The sequence below is a fragment of the Schistocerca nitens genome, chromosome 4, assembly GCF_023898315.1.
Source record: "Schistocerca nitens isolate TAMUIC-IGC-003100 chromosome 4, iqSchNite1.1, whole genome shotgun sequence".
NCBI classification, from domain to species: Eukaryota; Metazoa; Arthropoda; class Insecta; order Orthoptera; family Acrididae; genus Schistocerca; species Schistocerca nitens.
The window spans coordinates 66,248,405-66,256,021 of record NC_064617.1 but is presented as its reverse complement, the minus strand read 5'-3'; positions in this window follow the sequence as shown (position 1 = coordinate 66,256,021).

Below are 7,617 nucleotides of genomic sequence, written 5' to 3'. Positions count from 1 at the left end.
TTCGAGTCGTGTTGTAGGCTACGTTACTTTTCGTCGTGTTTGAGTGTCTTATTGCACAGTACTGTCAACCCTGTGTTAGTATCATGGTGTTTTATCTTCTTCCAAATGCAGATTCACTTACATGTTTGCTGTTATATCGCTGTCTGTACGTAAAAATGGTGTAGTACATTAACATTTTCTCTCTTCAATCACTTGTTAGAAATGGAAGCCAACAACTCGAAAAGTGAAATGGTGGATATGATATTCTGCTATAGTTTAGGAAATGGACGTAGCTTGCGAACCCTTGCCCTATGCGCTGAAAAATATCCACAGCATAGCTCTTCGGCAGACTTTTCCAGCGTCTGAGGGACACAGGTACCCTTGCACCTCGGAAGACGGACAGTGGGAGGCCACGCACAGTCTGCACGCCTGACATGGAGGAGCGTTTCCTACGTTCCGTGGAAGAAACCCCTGGCACCAGTGTGCGACTGACTACTAGTAGCAGCAGAAGCCGTGTTTCACTCTCTTATCTGGGGTGTGGGGTTACTGCACAAACAATTGCTGTACCCAAAGAGTATATCGGGTGAAGATGCCATACTTTACTTAAGGTTTGGAGGATCAAAATGTGAGTTAGAATTGGAGATTTAGGATCACCACTGAAATATTGTTCACTGATAAGATTTTTCTATGTAAAGGCCAGTTGGCGTTACGATACCATTACTAATTATATGCATATTTAATTTTTTTATGAACAGTGTCGTTTAGGTCTGGCGTGAGATGACAGTTATATTGCAAGGAGATTTCAGCACTAGTTTTGTGCATTTATGGTACACAATAGCTACATACGTAATTCAGAAAGCAAATTTATTACGTTTGTAAAGAATAGAATACAAAACAAATATATAAATACATTTAAGAATAAGCAAATGACAAGGAAACATCCAAATATAAGAATTTATTTGCGCAGTTATTGCACATGTTTTCTTCCTCTGTACAGGTCTCATTCAACCATTTATTGCAAATGACACGCTGAATCCAATACACCTGTGGTCCATTTTTATCATAGTAATTCTTGGCACACTCAGCACAATAATCACTGTCATTTGCTGAGTTGCTTGGTTTGCTAAACTTAGACCGACCTGGAGTTGAATTTTTTGCTTTTAATTTGCTGTGACCTAGCTCTTGCTGCTTCTTTTCGACTCCATTCTGTGAGAACTTCAGCGGTTTTCTTTCTGCGCTTGGATCGTAATGGATCCAAGATAGGCATAGGAGTAATTTCTTCGAACGATGTCCCAGGCTTCGGCTCATTATCAACCTGTGCTTCAAGTCTTCTATTGCCTTTCTGAGGGAGAATAACCTGAGCACATCCTTTACAGTCGGTGTTACAGCCTCCATTCTTATCTGCCACACCAGTAGCAACCAGATCAGGGATTTGAAATGCCTCCTCTGGAATTATTTCCGGGTTGTATGGGTACAACCCACAAGCTTCAAATCCGGATTGAGCATTGGATGGAACTGCAGCTTTCTTCCCGACTTAACTGAGGAAGACTGGGGACTGTGCTCTTGAGACTTTACGTCCAGGATGACACAATGTCCAGTTTCGAATAGTCCTGTAAAAAGCTTGTTTCAGTGATCTGAAAACACACCTGTCAAGAGGCTGAAGGTAGTGTGTTGAATGCGGAGGTAAACAAAACATGATCAAATCATTTTCTGTTGCAAGATCAAGCATATCTGGATCAGTAGAATGTGAGGTATGCCCATCGAGAAGCAGAATTACTTTTCCTTGTTGTTTTCTGGGAATAAAGCGGTCTTTCATCCAACTGATGAATGTATCAGAGTTGACATATCCTGATCTCCCATTCATAAATACAATCGAACCATTCGGAAGACCATCCTCCCATTCAGGCTTCTTTCTTTTACCTTTTAAAATACACTCTGGAGGAATGAAGTTGCCTTCAGCATTGCAGCAAGTGATTATCGTTATGGTTTCCCCTTTTTCTTGAGAAGTTACTTGATACAAAGAAGGAGAACCTTTATCTGTTATCACTTTGTCTGGCCTAGGATACATCTGAAACCCAGTTTCGTCCATGTTGTACAGGCGGTTAGGCTTGTCCAGTAAAGAATTTGCTGTTAAGACATCCAGAACTAAAAAAAAAAAATGTTGCAATAGCTTCTCTGTTCATTCCCATAGCCCTATCAATAGAGAGACCTTGTAGCTTCTTCATAGCTAGCTGTGGATTACGTTTCAGAAAGGACTGTAACCAGTACCAACCTGCAATTTAATTTTCTTTAGAAAATCTATGAGGAATTCCATTTCTTTCCGCAAACTGGTATACCTACGAAGAGCTTCTCCAATTGGTGTAAATCCACACATTTTCAGCTGTCTTATGTAAGTGAGCAACTGTTTCTCATTCTTCTCACCAAGGCTACCTATAAATAATAACAATAATTATAATGTGATAGTTATTCATCACTGAGAAAAGTTTGAAGGACTAAAAAAGTGTAATTCAATCATTAATTGTTAGGTGAATTAATATTTCAGTTAGAAATTATTCTCATTTTGCTCCATAACCAAAGAAAACATTATAATTAATAGAATACTGCTTACTTTGTGGGCCCATGCTATGCTTCCTTTCATCTTTCTTCACCAGACGTCGTTTCAGAGTTCTACATGGGATCCCATATTCTTGGGAAGCTCTAAAACAATTGATTCCCCCAGTCCTTACATGTTCCATAGCCATTTGCAGGGATTCTTCAGACCACTGAACCCTGTTTGATGTTCTAACATACGTTCGAGGCATTTACTATGAAAAGAAAGTCTGTGTACCTGAGGGATACTATTCCGAATCTTACCCCGAGAAAACAGTAGCGTCTCTCCCGAGGATCGGGGTGAGATGCCACTTACCGTGACTGGCACAACATGGCCGTTGTTTGGCAACGGCGGATGGCAACTTAAACTACACAGTATCTTCTACGCTCAACATGTGCAGCATTTGGGTCTACTACGTTATTCAGACGCTCTTACGCTCTTAATAGCTGTGCACTAATAAGAAGGCGTCAGTTTTAGCTCTTACATTGTCTTTGTTGCTTCCAAAGCACAGAAACAATTACCACAGCGATACACGGAGCTAGCGATTGCCGTGCAGGTTGGTGTCGCGATCTGTTGAGAGCCAGCGGAAATGCCAGCTTTAGGCATCTTACCCTGTACCCTGATAGGCATCTCCCCCCCCCCCCCCCGATCTACTCTATCATCTACAGCGCGTTCAGGTTCTGAGGCCACAGAATCAACATGACAGACGGCGGTTCTATGAACGGCTGTTGCAGAAGTGTGCCACAAATCCACTGTTCACGTCCAAGATTTTGTTTACCGATGAGGCAGGGTTTACAAGACATGGTATTGTGAATTTACATAACCAGAATGCATGGGCAGACGTAAATCCCCAAGCAATTCAGGAAAGGAGGCATCAGCATCTATTCTCAGTCAACGTAATGGCACGCGTATTTGGCAACAGATTAATAGAGCCACAAGTGCTACCACAGAGATTAACTGGGGAGCATTATCTGGATTTCTTCATCAATATATTGTCTACCTTGCTGGAGACTGTGCCACTGTATCAGCGAATATAAATGTGGTTCATGCATGATGGCGCACCAGCACACTTTAGTCACATTGTGCTCGAACATCTGAGGCTGGCATTTCAAGTCCGCTGAATTGGTCAGACGGGAGGAGGGTGGTGTGGGGGGGGGGGGGAGGGAGGCGGCAACACAGTTCGATCTGCTCGTTCCCCAGTCCTCACAGCCTCCAAGAATTTTGGTTAATGGGGACACGGAAGGGCTTGGTCTACGTCACACAATCAACTATGAGCGGATACTACAGGGTCACGTCTTCAATACGAACCAGCAGGACGGACAATAACTGCGTGTATTTCAAAGGGTGCATCATTCCTTACGCCGAATGGCAGAGGGGTGCATTGTCATGAATAGACGCCACGTTGAACACGTCCTGTAAAGACGTGTTTATCGCAGGAAGTATGTGTTGCCAGACTCATGTTTATTGGACTTATTTTTCTTTTCTTGTTTCAATCAGTGCTGCTAAAAGCATTCTACACTTTTTTTTGAATATCCTGTATTGGATCTCTGTTTACGGTCTCAGTGAGATTACTAATTACTTCATTGACTGACACTACCTAGCACCACGTACTAACAATCTCTGTAGTACTGCATATCTAAGAGTTAATTAGGGCTGAGTAATGACAGAAAAGGCGAAGTGGGCCGAGCGTTCCTTAGAAGACGCTATCGGCTAAACAGGAGCTGAGAAGAGATTTGACGTATTTTGTGGGGGTGGATATTTACTGTCCTGAGAGGGAGCAGAATGTGACAGCGGCACTTCGTGATGCTGGAGGCAGCTGAATCCCCATAGCACGGGCAGAGAGGGTGGGAGGTTGCTCTCTGGTGGGACGAAACATATTTCAGAACAGCGTATCCGGAGAGAGAACATTGAGGTTGGAAGAAAATGAAAGGACGTCCTTTTAGTGCGAATGAATGCGCGGGACTACAAACAATGATCGCGAGCTGACCTGTGAGGAATATTCTGATGGGAAGAGCCGGGGCATACTACCAACTGAAAAGCAGAGACGCGTTTTGACTTTCTGAGTGCTAATGATGTAGGAAGGGAAATAAACCCTTCCAGAAAATGTTCTAGAAAGGAGTATGAGCTTTAGGTAATTGGCTGACAGACTCATGACCTTGAAGTGGAGATAATGTTTTTGTAACGCCCACTGGGATTCATCGCCCGAGAGCAGATATAGATGCTGCGTGTCCAGCAGGAAGCGGAGCAATGACTTCCCTCCACGGATCTATCGAGAACACTTTTCTAGCGGGAGCGATCGAAGGTGGTTCCCTCCTGGGATCGATGTAAAGACTTCGCCTATGAGATCCACAGTGGAGAAACTACCGGTTAGAGTCTGAGAAGCGTTGCTTTCGTCACGAGAAGCGCGTGAAGTCGTTTCATCATGGCAAGTTTATTATTCTGTTTACTCCAGTGACGCTTCTTTAGCTCTCTACGGAGTCTGACATACGCTGAAGGCTTCTTTATGGGAGAATACTTAAATGGAATTTCTGTTGCTGGCTAGTGAGCAAACAGAAATCTTGACTCGTGTTCTGTGTTGTACTGAGGTAGTTTCAGCTCTAAGAGTTTGTGGACGGCACGTTGCCTCCACTGTACGGGGAGAGAATTGCACGTACGTCACGTACGTCATCTGCACAGCGGCTAACGCCCCGGCGCGCTGATCATCTGTGCAGTACAACTTCTATCCGTGCTTCAGAAGGTCACATGCGCACTCCGGTTCGGAAGATAGTAAAACACTCACAGTAACTATGTTGAGTTCCATTTGCTTGCCCACTGAGCGCTTCCTCCTAGTGCCATTCAGGGTGAAGGTCTTCTGTTCCTCAATGCTAAGCACTATCATTCAACTTCGTGTGCCCTTAATAACTGGGGCCGGGGTCTAAAAATCAAACATATTTTCAGTCAATCTCGATATTACATGTAGGGTGGAAACCGATATTGTGCGCTTCATACTTCTGTAATTTTTTGCACTATACATGTTTTCTGGGAGCAAATAATTTACGGTATACTATTGTTATGAATTCTAACGGAATTATTGGTTTGCTGTGCTAGACCGAAGTAAAACGACAACAAATAATTCATTTTATGGAAGTCCTGAGGTGTAGGTTGTCATTGGCAGGCTCATCTTAATCATTTAGAATTCCATTGCGGATACAATACTAGGCATCATACAAACACACGCCATGTATTACGAATACCACGTGGGTTTACAACGCATTAATGAACATTTTTAAAGTGGTAATCGAATTCTTAATGATGCCTCTAGCGCTCTTGGAGATTTCCTAAGCGACAGATTTTCAGTTTCTTTCATATTTCATGGAATGAATGTCATAGAAGAATGTCAGATCTGACGTTTATAGCTTCGGATGCGAAGAGAAAATCCCATTTACTTATACACCTTTTTGCACACTTTCTGATAGTGACTGAAATGGTATTTGGAACAACTTTCGACATGTGTAGTACTGTATTGTATTGTATGTTAACCGGGGACCTAGAAACTACGGAGAGGCTCCGTCCCCGCCGCAGCCGCAGTGGTCCACAACCCCACGACGACTACCGCAGTCCACTTCACCTCTCCGGCGCCCCACACCGAACCCAGGGTTATTGTGCGGTTCGGCCCCCTGTGGAACCCCCCCCCCCCCCCTCCCGGGCACGTCTCACACCAGACATGTGTGGTAGTATTGCTTGAGTGCTATTGAAGTCAGAAACTTAAAAACGTTCACCGAAGGTGAAATTTAAGAATTGCTTCTGCCTTCTCTACTTCAATCATTAGTGTCTCTCCCGTCTGCGCTGTTCTATGTGTCAGGAAATAAAATGTTGTGTGGCGAGTGCCTCTCGGCGGGTAGAGCTGATCGCCTGGTGCAAGTCTTTTGAGGTGACGCCATTTCGGCGAGTTGCGCGTCGATGAGGATGAAATGGGGATGAGGAAGACGACACGAACATCCAGCTGGGAATCGAACCCGGGACCCCCGGTGTGTCAAGCCGGCGACTGTCCACTCAGCTACAGTGGCGGACTTACGTGTCACTGAAGAGTGTATCTGTTCGTGTGTCTCATTTTGCAATGAAGAATTCGTGTTGTGCAGCTGACATGTGTTGGTGTAATGTTGTACATTCAATATGTAAAGTAGTGCCTAACAATGTTTAAGTAGTTGCAAAGGTTAAGTGAAAACTAGAACGAATGACCATCTGTCATAATATCTCGCCGGACGCTGTGGCCGAGCGGTTCTAAGTGCTTCCGTCCAGAACCGCGCTGCTATTACGGTCGCAGGTTCGAATCAAGTCTCGGTCATGGATGTGTGTGGTGTCCTTCGGTTAGTTCGATTTAAGTAGTTCTAAGTCTAGGGAACTGATGATCTCAGATGTTAAGTCCCATAGTGCTTGGAGCCATTTGAAACATTTGACAATATCTCATATGTACGAGAAGCATCTTCTTCTTCTGCACTCCAAGTATTAGGCACCCGTGCCTGTTCGGTCTTCGCTATTCATTATCACCTCTTTCTGAGTCTTCCCACGCATCTGCTCCCTTATTGCTTTTAAAGAATTATTCTTTGTAGGTGACGTTTCCACAATATTTTATTTTCTGCAGTGCTTTCATTAACATGATAAATATCTAGTTCATTCCTAATATACACATTTGGTATATGGTCTTCCCTGGTAACTCTTTTAACTTCACTGAGAAATGTCATTTGTGCTACTTCTAGTTTACTTTCAAGACATTTTTGTGGATTCATGACTCATTTCAATATAGCGAAACAAGTGTAGGCATGATTTGCTAAAGTTTTTCCTTCCGTAGTTTGTTTCCTTCCGTATTTTGTTTATGAAGATTTTGCGTTGTTCCACATACTGACTGATATTTGTCAGTCTTATTTCCTGTATTCATATCAATAGCGTACGTCATATGAAATCCTAAAAAATTAAAGCTGGAAACCTGCTCAGGTTATTTATGAGCGAAATAGGTGCCATACGAGTATGATTTCAGTTTTACTTCTTGATAGACAAAAGTTATATTCTCT